The sequence below is a fragment of the Sylvia atricapilla genome, chromosome Z (genome assembly GCF_009819655.1).
Source record: "Sylvia atricapilla isolate bSylAtr1 chromosome Z, bSylAtr1.pri, whole genome shotgun sequence".
Classification (NCBI taxonomy): Eukaryota; Metazoa; Chordata; class Aves; order Passeriformes; family Sylviidae; genus Sylvia; species Sylvia atricapilla.
Window position 1 is genome coordinate 40,811,883 of NC_089174.1, and position 18,046 is coordinate 40,829,928.

At 36.7% G+C, this 18,046-nt stretch overlaps 1 protein-coding gene across 1 annotated transcript in view; it reads right to left on the minus strand.

The window, feature by feature from the left end:
* The window catches only part of ROR2 (receptor tyrosine kinase like orphan receptor 2), a 145,399-nt gene that overhangs the window by 73,508 nt on the left and 53,845 nt on the right, over positions 1-18,046 (minus strand). The window lies entirely within an intron of this gene.

The following is an 18,046-nucleotide window of genomic DNA, read 5'->3' on the forward strand; positions in this document are numbered from 1 at the left end:
AACCAAGTCCCACGCATTAGAAATAAGAAATATTGGAGAAATAAGAATACTGGAGCCAGCTCTGCGACAAAAGAACCAGGGTTAAAGACAATTGTGTAACTGAAAATGTGCAAGGGCTGTGAAGACACTTGGCTTAGAAAAACAGATTGAGACTGCAGATCCAGATCACCCCTTTAATTTGTGAAGCAACCTAGAAGATTCAAGATTTGCCTCATGCTTATCCACAGGATATGATCTGCTCCTAATATGTATCTGTAAACAAAGCTGCAGCCTCCATTTTCAGTTCCCTGCTAAGTGTCTCTGCCCTTACACTGAAATTCAGAGCATGCTTGCAATGCAGGCACAAGGCACCTCTTCAGAAAAAAGTCATCAAGAGATGCAGAAAAGTTTCTTTAGACCTTTATATCCAAAAGGAAGACAGTAGGTCCAGGATAGCTATCCAATGCGCCTACTTCTCACTACCTTTATGGTCTGATCTGTTTTCTTAAAAGCAGTGAAAAGCTTTGCCATGTTTGCTTTTCTCCTTTTATTTATTTTGCATCCTATATTAAACAAAAACAAACAATAAACAAAAAACAAGGTAGTGAGAAAGTGGGACAAAAAAATGAATGTAGTAAAAGGTACCCAAAACACTGTAGTCTGGTAAGAAAATAACCCACTCGCAATAAACCTGGACATCTATGAGCTGAAGGGTTAACAAATCTGTTGCTAGCCTTACTTTCCCTAAACAGATGTTCCACACAACATTAAACAGGGGGTGGAAAGAGGGGGGAGGGAGAGAATGAACTCTGGTGCAATATGGAATTTTTAAAGGCATTTCCTTCTCTGTAAAAGCCAAAAGCTGTGATCACTTAAGTCTTTGCTTTTTTAAATACATATTAATTTTGTAGCCTTTGCCAGACTAAATGAATTTAGTCTTTGAAAGCCCCCTTTGAAAAAAAAAGAAATCATAGTTTCCTCTATCATACTTGAAGTCTGAGGTTTTTCCAAGAATGCCACCAAAAAGGTATATGAATTTCTCTCTCTCAACAATGAATTCTTAAGTGTTCAGGTGTGTAACACTGTTACAACATTAACTTAGTGTTACAGTTCTTAAAACTTTCATATGTAAATAAACCAATTTCACTCAATAATTACAAAATTTCTTTATTGTTTGGGGGGATTTTTTGTTTGTTGGCTGGTTTGTTTTGATTCTTTGCTTGGGTTTTCTAAGTGGTTGGGTTGGTTAATTATTTTTATTTGCTAAGCATACTATCAAGTAATGCTGTAACAGCTGAGTATAGAACAATATTTAAAAATCTTATTAATCTGCATCTGGGAATATTTTTCTTAATGAATAATTTAAAAGTTGATCATGTTTCCAAACACTGATCCAGTTTTCTGATGACACAGATGTTTGATACATGCTCCTCTTCCTTTATGTGAAGTCCCCAAATGACATATATAAATGGTTCAGAAAAGTGGACTACTAAATGAAATACCTCTTTCACTCCTCAAGAGCTATAATATATTTTTTTAAAATGTAACTTTAAAATGTTAAATATGTTAAAAATGGTTAAAAATCAGAATACTGTTATTTCCCAAGTAACATTGTAACCCAGAGACTCTTATTATGAGAGCAATTTCTCATTTATTGCAATAATTATAAACTTGCTGATCTAGACAAATTACATGAGTTAGAATAAATACAAAAGATGTATGTACATTACACATTGATGGCATTGTTCGTGTTCTGCTTTCTCACTCCAACATTATGCCTTTTACATTTAAGAAATTTAATCCTGAAAAACATTAGCCAATTTTAACACGCATAATGGGAGGCAGGTGGTAAATGAAAACAATAGTGATAAATTATGGATGATGTGATAAAAAATTCTTGCTAGGTAGGGCACCATGTTTATGTGTATGTTGAAAGTGTTCACTATAGAAACAATCTTTAGTAAGCTAGCAGTAGCAAATTAACGATAGTGAACTGGGCCTCAATGTAGGAAAAAAACCCAGATAAATAGTTAAATGCTCTGAAAAAAGTGAAAACCTTAGGTGTTCAAAACAACCAAATCAAAATAGCTTTAGATAATTCCCACTCAGAGTTCGTGAGGATCCTTATGTAAGTGTGGATTCCCAATGCAGATCCCACCTATGCACAGAGCAGGAACCACCACTTTGCTTTTGTTCTAACATAGAAAGGTATACATCCTGGAAAACAAATAGGAATTCTTCTTCTGCTCTGTGTCATGCAACGATCAACTCTTTTCAGATAGATTTGTTTTTAATTAATTCAGTTCCAAAACATTAATGGAATAAAATTTATTGTTTGTTATTTTCCCTTAATAATTTGTCTAGAAGGTATGCTTTCATCTCCCTTAACCAGTTTGCTGTGTGTTGGGAATTGATTTGTGACCCAAACTTCTCCTCCAACAAATGAAGTGTTTTGTCTCTTTTACAAGGTCAAAGAGTAAAGAGCATTTATTTCCCTTTCTCTTCCTATATACTTGATTATTTTGGCCACTGTATATCCAATAGCAAAAGTCAAAATAAATAGAAAAACTATCAGACTCACAGTAAATTGAGAGTATATTGTGGTTTTTTGAATGCTACATAGTCCAGCACTGAAATAAATGCTCTGAAGGTCTGTTATGTTGCAACAACTTCCAGCTTTTTTTAATGAAAACTTCTATCAGAAACCAAAGCACTGAAGACAGTGATGAACTTCCTGGTTGTATAAAGCAAATACTTAATATAATAAACAATATTAATAATTAAAATTAACAATAAAATAAAATAAAATAAAATAATCACTACTGACTTGGGAGTATATGGGATACCAAAGTTCCTGACACTGCAGTACTACTTCAAACACTACAAGAAAAAAAAGTACACAACACAGATTGGGCAGATAGTGATTAAATTAATTCCTCAGTGTCATATTTGCATTAAAATTATGTGCTTTCTAGAAACATAAGTAGCATACTCTGAAAATAGCAATAATTTAATCATAGTTGAAGTACCAAGCCTGAGGTCAGACAGAACCCAATCCATACTCACAATAGGGAAATTTTAACATACAACTCTTAGGAAAACAGGCAGTACACAGCCAGAATTTCTGGGACTCAGATAAGAGACAGTTCTATTCTCCTCTTCTCAAGCTCTTGCATGCCATTTTTCTGTCAGTACCTCTGACCTGAAGGAAATGTGAGCTTTGCTTCTTCATATGCATCACACATGATGAAAAATAACAGCAAGGAAGAAAGAAATATCCAAAACATAAGCTGATTCATAGGCCACTCATATTTCTGATTAAAAGCATACACTCACATCTTCTGTAAAACAGGAGACATACCACTTGCCTTTTAACTGTAAGGAAATTCAGCCCAAATAGTGAAGATTTTTCAAGCATAAAATAAAATGACCCCCACTAAAACAACAGCTTGAAACTGTCTCTCAAAACCCTTTTTTCTGTTAAGTATGTGTAAGGAACTTTGTACTTTCTGGTGATGAGAGAAGTAGCTGAACAAATGCCAAAGACCATTAAGAGTTGTTTCAAAATCACTAATCCTCTGAAGATTTCAAAACTGGTTCCATAGATACCAAAAGACATCCTGAGTGTGGATGGCTCCTCATGGAAACACCCCAAATTCTGACTACCTGGGTACAAAAGAAATTACTGGAAATAAACTAGGATATTTTTCCAAAAGCTATTCAAAACAGTCCTCAGAATATACTGGACATAAATGGAAATTGTGTTCACTTTTCAAAAGTGTTGTGGCAAAGGAATAGTAACTATGCATCTATATTTCGCTCATCATTTCACATGAAAAAACAAAAAAACACCAAGAAACAAACAACAAACCCCCATACACTAAACAGTGAATAAACTGCTATTTACATTTATACAAACATGACCCTTCTGGAGGAGAACAGTTCACTGGAGAAGAGAAAATTAACTATGTGTTCAGTGCTTTAAGGCTGTGATGTCAGGGCCCTGCTGTGCATAGGCCAACATTTGTATTACAGCCGTTACCTGTTCTTGCTAAGCATCAAGTAACACTGAAAAGATAACAGAAATACACAAGATTTTTGAATTCTCCTCAAATTTTCAAACACAGACAATACGCTGATAGAAAGCAAAAATAAACTGTCCTTTTTAATTCTTAGCAAGGGAATTGCTTTTTCAAAATCTTTTTCCTCTTAGCATAAGCTATTTTTATTGAAATATTTTGGGGTGCCCACTGCCTTCAGAGCAGCTGTACTTTGTCTCAGTGTGATAAAGCAGACCTCCTCTGACAGAGAGCAGGGTTACTAAGGGCTGTCACTCATATATGCTAAACCAGAGCAGGAGATCAGTCATTTTTGAGTCCATGCCCTGGTCCTTATAAATATTTCCATGTGTTTGCAATTAGTTACTGGGCTATTCTGGCAGCAAAGGTTATTGAAGGCTGTTTTCCAGAAGAGGATTGTTTCTTTTTTCCAAGTCTGTACAACTAAAACTAAACCTTAGCATTTTTAATAACAACCCAGCCAAACAGTAGGCTCCTGTACATATATATATATATATATATATATATATATATATATATATATATATATATATATATCAAAAAAACCCTTAAATGGAAGAGTTTATCTGCCTTCCCTTGCAAAAACTGAATGTCCTTTAGATCTAGAGGGCTGCAGAATGCAATTGTGTAGCTTTTCCTGTGACAAGGAACAGAATCCTCACACAGGAGAAAGAAGATTTCTGAAACATCATTTTAACTGCCATGGAGGGCACTGAACAAGGAGAAGGATATGACCCCTGCTGATCTGAAATTTCACTGCATTAATTGTTTAATTAAGAAATTAAGTTAATTAAGTATTTCCCTCCAAGACATGTAAGTATTTGCCCAATTAATGATGCACTGTAAGTTACATCTCAGAAAATACATTCACTTGTGCCTGACAGAAGTGCAACCTACATCCTCCTCAAGTAAATCAACACAGCTTTCAGAAACACATGGCATGACATACCAGACATACATCAAAATACTGATTATTGTTTTATGTTAGATGTTAACTTCTTTATCAGCCTGTGTCCCATAAATTGCTTCTTTGATGAAAAACAGCAGAATAATACATAGAAAATATCCCCAAACACATACAGTATTCAGACTTATTCATAATATACCACTACAATACTAGGGAATATGTTGGATTCAGAACTTGCACCGAATAAAGAAATATAACAAGATTGAGTATCTTTGTCAACAATGCTTGCATTTCAGCAGGCTGATTCTATTCCTCAGTGAAATTAAAACCATAGTGCTTCCTTTAAAATTCTTGGATACAAAAGGTAAAAAAAAAAATAAACTGCAGAGCAAAAGGCTACAGTCTAGGAGAAAGATCTTATGGGATTACTGATTTACCATCCAAACCACCCTTTGCAGACTATGTGGCCTTCTTACTGTGAATTCAGTACAGTAAGAACTGAAGATGTAGCATAAAATAATTGGCTTGTAAATGTAACCAAGCCATGTGACTGATACTCTTATATCAGTGAATACAGTCCTACAATGGCTAAGATCATCCAAACAGAATTAGAATAAACTAAATTTGACAGCTAATATAAATCACTATTTCTTGTCCACATCATCCTGCTACTGGAGTCTGCCTCTTCACTGCAACACAAAGAAAGGCAACTGAGTCAATAATAAGCCTCAGAAACAGAGTCAATAGTAGCAGAATTAACTTCTGTTAACTTCTGTCTGTTATAGGAACCATTTAAATATGTAATAAGCCCCACCATTTTCAGGTTTTATAAAAATCAGAAGGAATTTAAAATATATGAGACTAGGAAGACCTGTGTTGGTGGAGCTATCAAAGCCAGGACAAGTCCAACACATTTCTCCTTTTCATTCTCATACTTACAAGCTAGGCCAGAAACATGTTACCACAAGGAGAATAAAACAGGTTGTTCCTGCTCAGCACCACTGATACATATTCACTTTAAAGAAGAAGATCGTGAGAGAACAGAGTCAAAAGAGTTGACTCTGAAAAGGTTTTTCACCTTCAGTTACAATCAGTAGGATTATTCACAAGACTACATAAAACTCACGTCATGGATTAGGTTTCAAATAAAGAAAATGCCAGAATTAACACTCAAGAAGGATGAGAAATAGGCTGGATGAAAGAGAGGACTCTAAATGAAATCTTCAAGCATACCACTTGAAGAAGTTCATTAAAGAAGTCTGTTTAAAGGGAAAATCATTAGATGATTCTTAAATTCCATAGCTACACATAAACCATAACCAATTACGTTCAAACCATATCTCCATATTACATATTTAATACAGATGTGTTAGAAAGCAAGCCTACAATCTAGTCCTCTTCAGTGCCTGGACAGAAATAAGAGTTTGATCCAGAAACCAAATGCAGTCTAGTTTTTCCAGTACCAACTCAAATACAGACATAACCTTATGAGATATTTTGGTTTCAAGGTACTTTTACCATTGGGGAATGAAATAGTCTGATAGCAGCTTCCAGGAATTCAGCATAATTAGAGCCAGGCAAAACCAAAATCAAGATCTGGGTTTGTTAAGAGACCAGACCATAGGCAAAGTATCATTCCAACTGGCCCTTCAATTTCATCTCCAATGTTTATATTATTAAGTACATGAGAGGAACAGACCTGACTAGAAATATAACGACATTACCTGGAATTGTATTTTTAGTGGTATCCACTGTTGCAATTTTTTCTAATGCTTTGATTACATAACGAAGGTAAAAAAGAGAAAATCAAAGTAAATTCCTCACGCACAAAAAAGATCACTCAATACCTACCAGACATTTACAGTCCTAGACTACTGAGACTGAGAGTACTCCACGTAGCAGTGAAAATCTGTGTTGTTGGTTCAGAATAGGATTAAACTTTTCTGTGTCCACTCTTTTAAAAAAGGCGACAAACCATTTCACTGTTATGCAAGAAACTGTTTGAAAATTCCTGTCTCAAAATATTCCAATCACCAGCAACTCTGTCTACACAAGGAGGATTGCTTTATAAACAGATAGCGCAGCTTAACTACAACACTCTGACCTCTGAAATCAATTCAAGCCTCACTGGAATCCAGCCCACCATCTCATTCATAGTTGACTGTTGCAAAGGAATGTTTGCAAGGAGTAAGAACAAGAAAAGAGATAAAAGGTAGTAGTATGGCCAATAACATGATTGCACAGCATACTCTGCATTCATCTTGAATTTCCCATCTGAGATACAGCTGTGGTCTTTAACAGCATTTGCAACAACCTTTGATTCACAGTTGCTAAGAGATATAAATGTGTAACAGATCACAGTCATTCATCTCTCTGCCAATGGAGTATTACTTCATACAGTATGTTTTTTAGTATTTATCCAACTCAGTTTTATGAGTTCTAAGAAAAGGAACATTTGAGAAACTATTCTGACAAAAAAAGAATCCTTCTGATGCTATAATGCATTGCATTGACAGTAAAAACATAAAAAAAAAACCAAACCAACCAAACTCAAACCCAGATAAGTTCATTATTATTTTCCATTATTTTACCATAATCCTTGTCATCAGTGATGCTTACATCATTTAAGTATTTCTGCACTTGCATGTTCCTATGCCATCCTCAATTCCTCCAGCTGCTCACACCTGACCAATCCTCTTCATGCATTTGTACACTAATACACAGGTCTGATTTTTTTTGCTGCTTACTTCAACCTCATTTCAATTCATATTAAGGTCTCTCTATTAATGGCAGATTCACATCTGCAACAACTTACACACACAGCCTACACAACACTCCTTCTGTGCAGTCTGGTTGCCAGCCCAGCCTCTCTGAGGAACATCTAGAGACCTTTCCTTCTGCAACAATGCTGTCTTAAATTTGTCTTTATCTCCCTTATCCTGACCACTTTTTCTCAGTATGACTATGGCAGCAGTGTATCAGTTTATCCAGCCATGCTGTGACTTAGGTCAAGTGACTAGCCAGGCTAAAAATAACACATCAAAAGATTAAAAAGTTATTTTTAATGCAAATCAGCCTTCCAATCCAGTTCACTACACAGCTGTACACCCTGTTGCACCAGTTGATGATGTGATCTCTAGAGATTGGAATAAGCAGTGGAAAGCAGCAGCTGTGGTACAGAGCAGCACTGCCAGAAAAGGATATAGCTATGAAACTACACAGTCTTCCTGTGAAGAACATCTTCCAGGGAGTGCCTGGAACTGCACATCATCGCCTGCCCAGTGAGTCCTGTGCTGTGATGAAGTGCAAACAAACACTCACTGGTGTAAGTGAGATACTGGCAAAATCAGGTCTATTTTTATTCCCCGTTCTAAATAAAGCAATGTATATCTTTAAAAGTAGAATAAGTCAGTATATTTTCACTGCCAGTAAAGTTAGTGTAAGAATTTCTATCCTTCCTCTCCATAGAATATTTTCCAATCATTTCAGCTCATGCAAGCAAGATCACTCATATGACAGCTTAGAAATATCCTAGCTTTGAGAAAAGATATCGTTCATTTAAAATCTCATCTTTTAATAACTGTGACCTTCAAAACAAAATAAAAACCTTGAGGGAAAAAAAACCCAAACAAAAACACAAAACCAAACAAAAAAAAACATATTTCCCATGGATCCATTAAAATAGTTATGTATTTATATGTAATTTGTGATCCAACTGTCTGTTGGTTGTGTTGGATAGAGTAAACCTTTGGCAGAGATTGTCTTTCCAGGGACAGGACACCAAACCTATAACAAGTCACACTGGTTTAATTAATTTCAGTAAATAAAACAAAACTTGGTCTGAGAAAGACCTGGAACTTAGAGGTCTTCACTTTCCTCCTATTGCCTTAAGATTAAAAATGTGCCCTGAAGTTGCACAAAAAATTTACTGTCAGAAGGAAAAGTCACCTCACAGTCTCTTTTAGGGAACAACCAGCTGCCAGGGGCCTTTCTATCTTATGCCCTCATCTGGCAGGAAGGCAGCTACTCTGTTCACACTTCCTGCCATGCCTCTCATTCTTCTCTTCTTTTCAGAGCTCTTTAGCCTCTGTATTCTCCATTTGCATTACTGTTTTTAAGTTTCTTTCTGCTTTCCTTTCACTCTTTACAACATGTAGTTCTGGATGCTCATATACTCTCAGCTACAGTGCCCTCATATAGAATTCTCTCTGTGGCCCTTCCTCCACAGCCTTCTAAACAAATGTCAATGCTCAAAGCCTACTTAACCAATCAAGTTCTCGACATAATTGAATATATTGACTGTTCTTCACCCTTTCCACCAGAAAAGATAACCAAGATATTAAGTATCATCTCATGTAGAAAGCTGAACATTTTTTACTCCACACCATGCAAGTTAGCAATTTTGTGGGTAACAGAATTTTATTGTTGAGCATTCTTTCACTTAGACAAGGACAATTTCCTCTCTCCACTTCAGATCCCCCAAAAGATAGTGACTCATTTTTAGTTCTGCTACCATAAGTTTGTATATGCGTTTCCTTACTGTGACAAAGCATTTCACTTTCTGCAGCTGAGAATTACTGAACTTCCACTGTGACTCAGGGAAGTGTTTATTACACACCCATACAAGAACACCTAATTTTCTCAACAGGATCTTTGAAAAAAAAATTTATCAGGAAGAGAATTTCAACCAATCTTAAAGTAGACAATTATAAGTAAATTTGAACAAATATTGATTTTAAATATAGCAGTGGGATCAAAAGCCTTGCTTTAGTGAGATGTGATCCAATCCAGTGATGTCCAAATCAGAGATAAAGAAGTTAAAAAAAAAAAAAAAAAAGGACAGCACTACAGGAGCTCACAGCCTGTACAAAAGAAAATATGACCAATTTGATCAAACATATATGGAAGACTGATAGCCATGAACTAAAGAACTTCATTTTGCACCAGCTGAAACCTTCCATTTGTTTTTTATCCAAGCACAGCATACAGCAGTATCTTGCCTGCCAGGTAGTTGAGGCATGACATATCCTTACCCACCCAAAGATGACAGATTCTTATGGAAAGGGCTTCATGATTATTCAGTACAAAGTAGACTATGCCATAAAAATATGCCTGTGCTTGTCATAAACCTTCTCTGTAGTATGTGGAAGGCAAACAATATGAACCTAATGATGTGATGGAGGAATCATCTAGTAAAGACCTAACATACCATACTGCTGACAAATCTGGATTTAAAAAATACTGTAAAGGCTTCATTGCTGATCCTGCAGAGCTAGCTTCTTTGCTTCCCTTTATGCTCCTTGTTCCATGTTTTGACAATGTTCTTTAGAAAACCTGAAATTCTCATTGTATGTGGCCTCTTACTTGTGCACTACAAAATTCTGCCTCCTCTATTATTATATTAACCTTAGCACATAAAGTGAAAATCTGCTCTGCAGTTTTGCCAGCATTACCTACATTCCAGGCACCTTCTTTCCTTCCGGAAGGACATGAGGAAAGGAAGACAGCAATTCAAGAAATTGCAGGCTGAGACTTCAAAGGACTACTTAAAAAAAACCAAAACAAATACAGTACCACAATACAACAAAACCCTTGCTCTGATTAAATTTATTTTGGTACTCCTAACCTTCCTTTTCTGAATGGATGAATGACAGAGAGTTTCTGAATTTCCCTGTTTGGAGGAATATAGGCTTGGATACTATAGGATGGGAAGCTGCATTTTTTGTATGATTTGGATTACCTTTGTGTTCAACAGGAAGCCAGCCATGGAAAGCTAGGTGCTACATAAACATAAGCAGAACAAGAGGCTCAGCTCAACCTGGGGATACAGTCTTCTCCACGTAAGGCTGACGCAACTGACAAGAGGGGCTTTACAATAAGCAAAGGAGGAAAGGCTAGGGATATCTGTAATTTCTATACCTATTACACAATGAAAGATAAATCTGATAGGTAAGAGTAGAGCAATAATAAATAAAAAATAGTAAGTAGAGAAAGCAAGTCCTAATATGAATGAGAAAATTAATCAGGTATGCATAAGAAGTAATTCAGAGGGCTGTGTCTTAAATAGCAAGGATTTAGGGTGCGAACAATCAGAAGTAACCAAAATGTGATCAAGGAATTCCCAGGCCTAGGTTTCATTAACAGACAAGACTTCCACAGATTTTTAAGGAATAATTAACATGCAAATCAATCACAAACAAAACAAATTATAACAGGATCTATAACTATTCTATCCATTTTACCAGGTTGCCTTTTCTAATAAAAGCAATATATTTCACAGGCAAAATCCTAGCTTTGATTAAGTAAAACATTTGACATATGGAAATTTATATTCAGTATCAGATGAATGATAAGTACTACAAGAGCAAGACGAAAAATAGATGGCAGTAAGTAAGTGTCAACATGACTGGCAGGAGATCATTAAAGAGATCCAACACTGACTGGTGCTTGGTCCAACCTTGCTTAATATTTTTAGTGATAAAGCTGTAAGAAATACTATAACTTTGATGCTAAAATCACTTAATCACAATGCACAGTGATGGAACCACAAAATGCCTAAGAAGAATGACCTCAAGGTCATTCTGAGGATCAGAAGAATTTGATTAATCAGTATCAAAATCACAAGATCAGTGAATTAGGGAATAACATAAAATTTCACAGTTTATTGGGAGCTCGTATTTTAATCTAGTTAAGGACTGGTCTAAATGCTCTGGTAATACTGATGTGAAATGGGAAGATAAAATTCTTAAACATATCACGTGAGACACTGCAACACTGCAGAGCAACTAGAAGTTCTGTATAAATCCATGAATTTATGTCATATACAGAATGAAACAGAAAATAGAATAGGTGCAGTAAAAGGAACTGACAGACAGTACATACTGCATACATCAAAACCAGGTGTGCTTGTTTCCTACAGCAAAACAAAACTATAGAGAACTCATGTCTGGTCTTCATGGAAAGTTCAAGGAAAATAAGCACAGGATGAAAAATAAATGCTTGCCCAACAATAAATAGACAAAATGAGAAGTGGATAAACTTCTCCTCAAAAGTGAAGTTTCCTACCTGTTATAGCAATCAAAACCTAGGACAGCCTTTCCAATAGGAGTAGCAGAGGAAAGAAAATACTAGCTGGTTTTCACACTGACTTTGATAAGTTTAAGGAAGGGACTACATGGGAAAGTGCCTTCAACAGCAGAAAACTGTACAGTGATGCAAAAGGTTCCTTGCAGTGCTAGGAAACTTGCTTTTTTCTCCTTGGCTTCAACAGCTCATAAAGAATTTGGACCTTCTACTCTTTCCCTTCCAGCTGATCCCTGTTACAACTTATTGGCTGTGAAAAAGGAGTTCCTGAGACAGTACAGAGTATGACCACCAAGAACCAGAATGATTAATGCCAGAATGAGGAGGAAATAAGAAGCCAGCAATATGCTCACACTTCATCCTGCAGATGTGGACTGACCCAAGCAGGATATTCCCCAGATAGATCTTGCCTGACTGAGAAGGTGATGGGTGCGTCACCCCAGATACAGGATCTTGTTTCATTTGAGACTCTAGAAAAATGCTGCTCCATTTTTTTCCAAAAAAAATTCAGAGGGCTGTGTCTTAAATTGCTCCATTTTGTTCTAAAACAGCACCAGAGCAAAACAGCTGGGGTCAGAGGGAATGTGACTGCCCCTTCTAGCAGCAGCAATATTACATCAGCTTAACTGTAACATCAAATTTAAACGTGTGCTGAATGTGGGCTAATTCAGCGCAAGATCAGCTTGTGCAGCGCTGCTCTGTGCTTATAGCACTGGTGCTCTGGGCCATGTCATCTGCAGACAACCAAACACTTCTCTGAAAAGTCACAGCTCAGCCTGGCTGAGTTTACTAGTTGATTCCAGCACTCCTGGTAAAGATCTATGCAGCATATCTGAGGGTAAAAACCCTTGGCTGGATCTAATAACTTCTGGGCCTACGGTTGAAGAGGCTACAGAAAAAGGGTTAGATTCTGTGAATCTCAAGCACCACTGTTTTCCTCAGCTAGGCCACAGCAAGCACTGCTATACAGCACATAGGTCACGGGTTTTAGTGTTGTAATAAAATCTGTACACAGGCCCTTCCTCTTCCTAAAAGTACACAGCCTACCTTTCAGAGAAATGCATCACATAATTCTGAAGCCCATCTATCAAAGCAACAGTGGGCTTCTGAAATGCATTTACTCTTCTTTATTTTCTACATTTTTTATGCTTTTTTTCTTTTTTTTTTGTAAAGAGGCAATTTCTGAACTGACAAAAAAGATATTTCAAAATGAAATGAAACCTTTCTCCCCAGTCCCATACTTCATAAAGGCAAAACCCTTAGATGTGGCACAAGCATTTACCTAAAATTTCCATTTCTCTTTACTCCCACAAGGCCCAAGATAAACAGTACCCTAATAAAAGTTGATATCACGGGCTCTGTTCAAGTGAAACCACTTTATAACTTGATCAAGTTTGTTCTCTGCCAGGAAATGATTGCTTTTCCAGCTCAACCCAAGAATGCTGCTCTGCCTTATGTCTGCTGGCAACAACTTCTCTGTTTATGGGTGGGCTAAAAAAGGAGGATTCAAAGACTAAGTTCAGGCCCTCAGCTAATGGTGGTATGATTAGGAGCTGGTCCTAGGTTTTACCATATCTAACATGCTGGTCTGGGAGGATGAGCAGACAAAACCAAGAAAGTTACAAAAATGTATGGCACAGTTCACTATCCTTCTGTTTTCTCCTTATACATACTTCAGTACATCTCCATACAAATCAAAATCAGATCTATAGTATGAATGAAACCACCAGCAGATTCAATTTTCCTATAGTGCTATAACACGAGCACATACTTTTTTTCTGTGGAAGTCACTTAGTTTCTTGTAAGTAAAACCCTTGCACCTTACTGCAGAAGAATCTTCCTGATTTACAATGCCAAACCAGCGCTGTAATTTTCAAATGTATTGCAATGTGTCATGGCACTTTAATGAAGAGAGGAAATTGGTTCCTACCAAAAGAGAGTTACTTAAGAAGTACTGCTGCAGCACACCATGCGGCACTCTTGGCAGACATGTGGTGGAACATGCTGCCAGTATTCCCCACACTGCTAACAAAGACTGAATACTAAAATTAAACTATGCCCTTATCCTGCACCCAAAAGCAAAACACCTCAACATTAAGCTACATACTTTAAATGCATTCACAGGAATTGTCCAGGTTTGAGGAATTATGAAGAAAATCTAATATAAGACAAAGTGTTAAAGTTATAATTCCCTGGTTGAAAGTTTTATGCAATCATCAGCTAGAATAAAAAAGAAATTGTGCTACACAGCCACACCACATTTATTATTCTACCTGCTGACTTCTTCACTGACTTCTTCACTTGGAAAAAAAATACTATGTTTCTTCAGAATAAAATTCTGTTACAGGCAAAGCTGTGTGCAGTTGAGGAATTGTACTTTAATTAATTTATCGCCTTTCAACACCAATCTCTGATAATTGAGTTGAACACTGAAAAATAACATAAACTACTACACTTACATAAAGAAATAACTTCTTCCTTCTCCAGTCTCAAGTTATCTTTCACCAGAGATTAAGTTCAACCCATTCACATGGATCTCGTGAGGCAAAACGCAGTATAAGAGGTTGAAGGGATGCACATGACAAATTTAGTCTGCTTCTTTGTTCTTAGAACTTCTGCTGCCAGATGCTGAATAGTTAGTTTTAGCTTCCCATTATTATTTCTGCCCTTCCGTTCCTCAGTGCCCCCCCTGCCTTGTCATGGGTTGTTCTGGTCTATCTGTGGGCTGCAGTGTTTTGGGGGTGTCCTGCTCCATATCGCCCACCCATGAGCCCCCCAGGAGTGATCTAGCACTGCTGTCCCCTCCTACTTACAACCTGGGACATATTTGTATCCAACCTACCACCCTCACCCCAACCAAGACCACCTTTAAGCCTAGGCAACAGGAGCTAACATCCTAAGAGTTGGACACATTTTTGTTAGACAGACCTTCTGAAGCAGAATTATTTTGGGCACAACTGCCAGAATAGTTGCAAGAAGAGTGATGGATGACAGAAATAATCATCAACAATACAGCTTGGAAAATACGCACAGCTATGTCTAAGCAAGAATAGCAGAGGAGGGGGAAACAGCTCAAATGAACTTCTACAAAGAAAAACAAGATTTGTATCTAAATGTGTCAATAACTATCACAAAAACAAATTATCACTGAGCCTTTTATATACTTCTATAGGATCAACGTCTAAAATAATTCCAGGGTAGCAAGGCTTACCTTCACAGTCTGAGCAAAAAAAAAAACCCAAGTAAACAAGCATGACTAGGGATCTTTCAGCAATTTCCAGTGTCTTCAGTGGGGAAAGCATGAGTGAGTGAGGTTTCCATTCTCACAGCTCTTTAGATCTCTACTTATGACTTGTCACAAATGAAGCAGATGTCCAAGTCTACCCGTGGAAAGAAATACTCTCTACAATTTAATACAGCTACAGAAAGATATGTGAAAGTATGCCTCATTAACAACTTATTCGGAACTGAGAACACTCTGAACTAGTCCAGATATAAATTAAATCAAATTGATCAGAACATCTTCATGCCAAACCTGTGTCAAGTGACAGAATTGCCCTGATTAGCCCCAGTAAAAATTAAAAAAAAAAAAAACAAAAAAAAAAAAAAAAAAAAAAAAAAAAAAAAAAACAAAAAAAAAAAAAAAAAAAAAAAAAAAAAACCACCACCAAACCCACAAGCACCACATCAAATAGATTCTTGAAGTAACACAAAGATATAACAGACACTTGGGAGATGAACGTCTAACACAGAATTCAAGTACACACCAGCCTTCTCAAACTGATACTTGGTGGCCTTCATTTAGCTTTAGCAGTTTGCAGTTTACTTCCAAGCCCTTCTGTATTATTCAACTTGCAGACTGCCACTGGGAAATCACTCTCATCCAGAAGAAGGACATTCTTCAAATTGAGCCCTCGGACACACATCTGACAGTATCTTGCCTCAGTTGTCACTAGAATTTTTTAATTGTTTGCAACACAAAGCTTTTTATTGCAAATGAGAACAGGGAAAAATTAAGACTTGGGCAAAAAGACCAAAAGATTATTACAGTCTTAATCTAAGGGAATTTAGGATTTATTAGCAGATAACAGATATACTACAAAAGTATCTTCTGAGAAAAGAAGATGTAGAGACCCAAAGGAGACTCAACTGTCAAAGAAATCACTACATTAACTGTGTTTCTATAGGGTTTACATATAAAATTACTAGGCAAAGTGAAATGAGACTTTTTCAAGCACAGGCACAAAAATATATCAGAAGGCACACTTGTGTAGGAAAGAAAACCACCGCAGCAGTAATATAATAAATTTCAGAGACAATAAGAAAAAAGATAGTATCTCTAGTGTATGAAGAGCTTTTAAGGTGAACAGAATCATTGATCTACTTTCTAAAGACTCTTAATGGACTCAGAAAAAGGTTGGAACTCTGTAATTTTAAAAATCAGCACCTTGTAAAGTGATAATGTAACAACGTGTATCTCTATTTATAGAGGAGCATCAGGAAAGACTTAAAACTGAGTGAGGAAGGACTATGAAGAGAAATTACAAGGATTTAAGGAAGAAAATAAGGCCTCATTTTAGACCACTGAAAAGGGCAGTAGACTCACCATAAGAGATGTCAGAAGCTCCATTAAGGAAACATGGTAATCTGATCCACTGACCATACTAACAATACTACCAAATAGAAATATTTAGAAATTAACTAGGAAAATAATCAAATGTTTCAAAAGTGTTTGAACAGAGCCTTGGGAAACATGGGGACTTTTAGTTTATTTTTTATTAGATGCTGTTGACATTAACGTGACTAGGTTTGCTACTGAAAAACTTGACTATACTGCTCCAGATCTTTTCACACTTTGAACACAGGCAACTTAAGTAAAGTCAGAAAGCTGTGGTTATAGGCAGCCTTTTAATCTCAGCTTCTTACTGATATCTGTAAGAGCCTGCTGGTTGCTCCAGTCAAGCACTGACATTCCCACCAATACAGCTCTGCTCTGATTTCTGCAGCAAGCAACTGTGTCAGGATATTGCTGTACACCTAAAAGACATCCCAAGAGTGGATGAAACAAAAATTTTTGCATGAAAACTAACTTCTGTAACAACATATATATACATATTTTGTTTTAATGTCTATATTACACAGAGGAGTCATCACATTCCTATATTCCTCCCAGCTGAAGGTTGCTCAGATGTATTGTTCTATGACACTAGTACATAATTTCTGTGTTTAATGAGTGTGGAAATATACTCAAGGTGAGAATTTTTGCTTGGTATGAGGAATATCCAGATGATGCTCAGGTCTATAATTAAGTAATCAACCTAGTATCTACTATAAACAGTCTATGTAACACAGTCATAAAATTAGCCAAAGAGCAGCAACTCAAAGCCTAGGAAACAAAGAAGAAAAATAACTGCTTAGAAGGAAAAAAGTTCAATAAATTTACCAAGGTAGTGCTTGTTCATTTGAGAGGTGTTGGTAAAGGGTCTGGAGCACAAATCCTATGAGGAGCACCTGAGCAGCTGGGACTGTTTAGCCTGGAGAAAAGGAGACTAAGGAGTGACAGTGACTTTGTGGGTCTCTACAACTGCCTGAAAGGAGGGTGTAGACAAGAGGGAGCTAGTCTTTCCTCTCTGGTAATAAGTGACAGGATGAGAGCAAATGGCCTTATATTGCACCAGGGGAGGTTTAGATTGGGTATTAGAGAACATTTCCTCACTAAAAGGATTGACAGGCATGGAAACTGGCAGTGCAGGGGTCACCATCCATGGAAGAATTTAAAAGATATGTAGTAGAAGTGGCTCTTAGGGACATGTGAATTTATTTTGGTTATGTTTACAATTGTACTCGATGACCTTAAGGGGTTTTTCCAACCTAAATGAACCTGTGATTCTCTGATTAAGCTCTTGTTAAATCTTGCTATGTGTTGTAGTTTTAATTTGGTTTTCACATTCATGCTAAACCACCACACTATGACACACACAAACTCCGGAGAGAACAA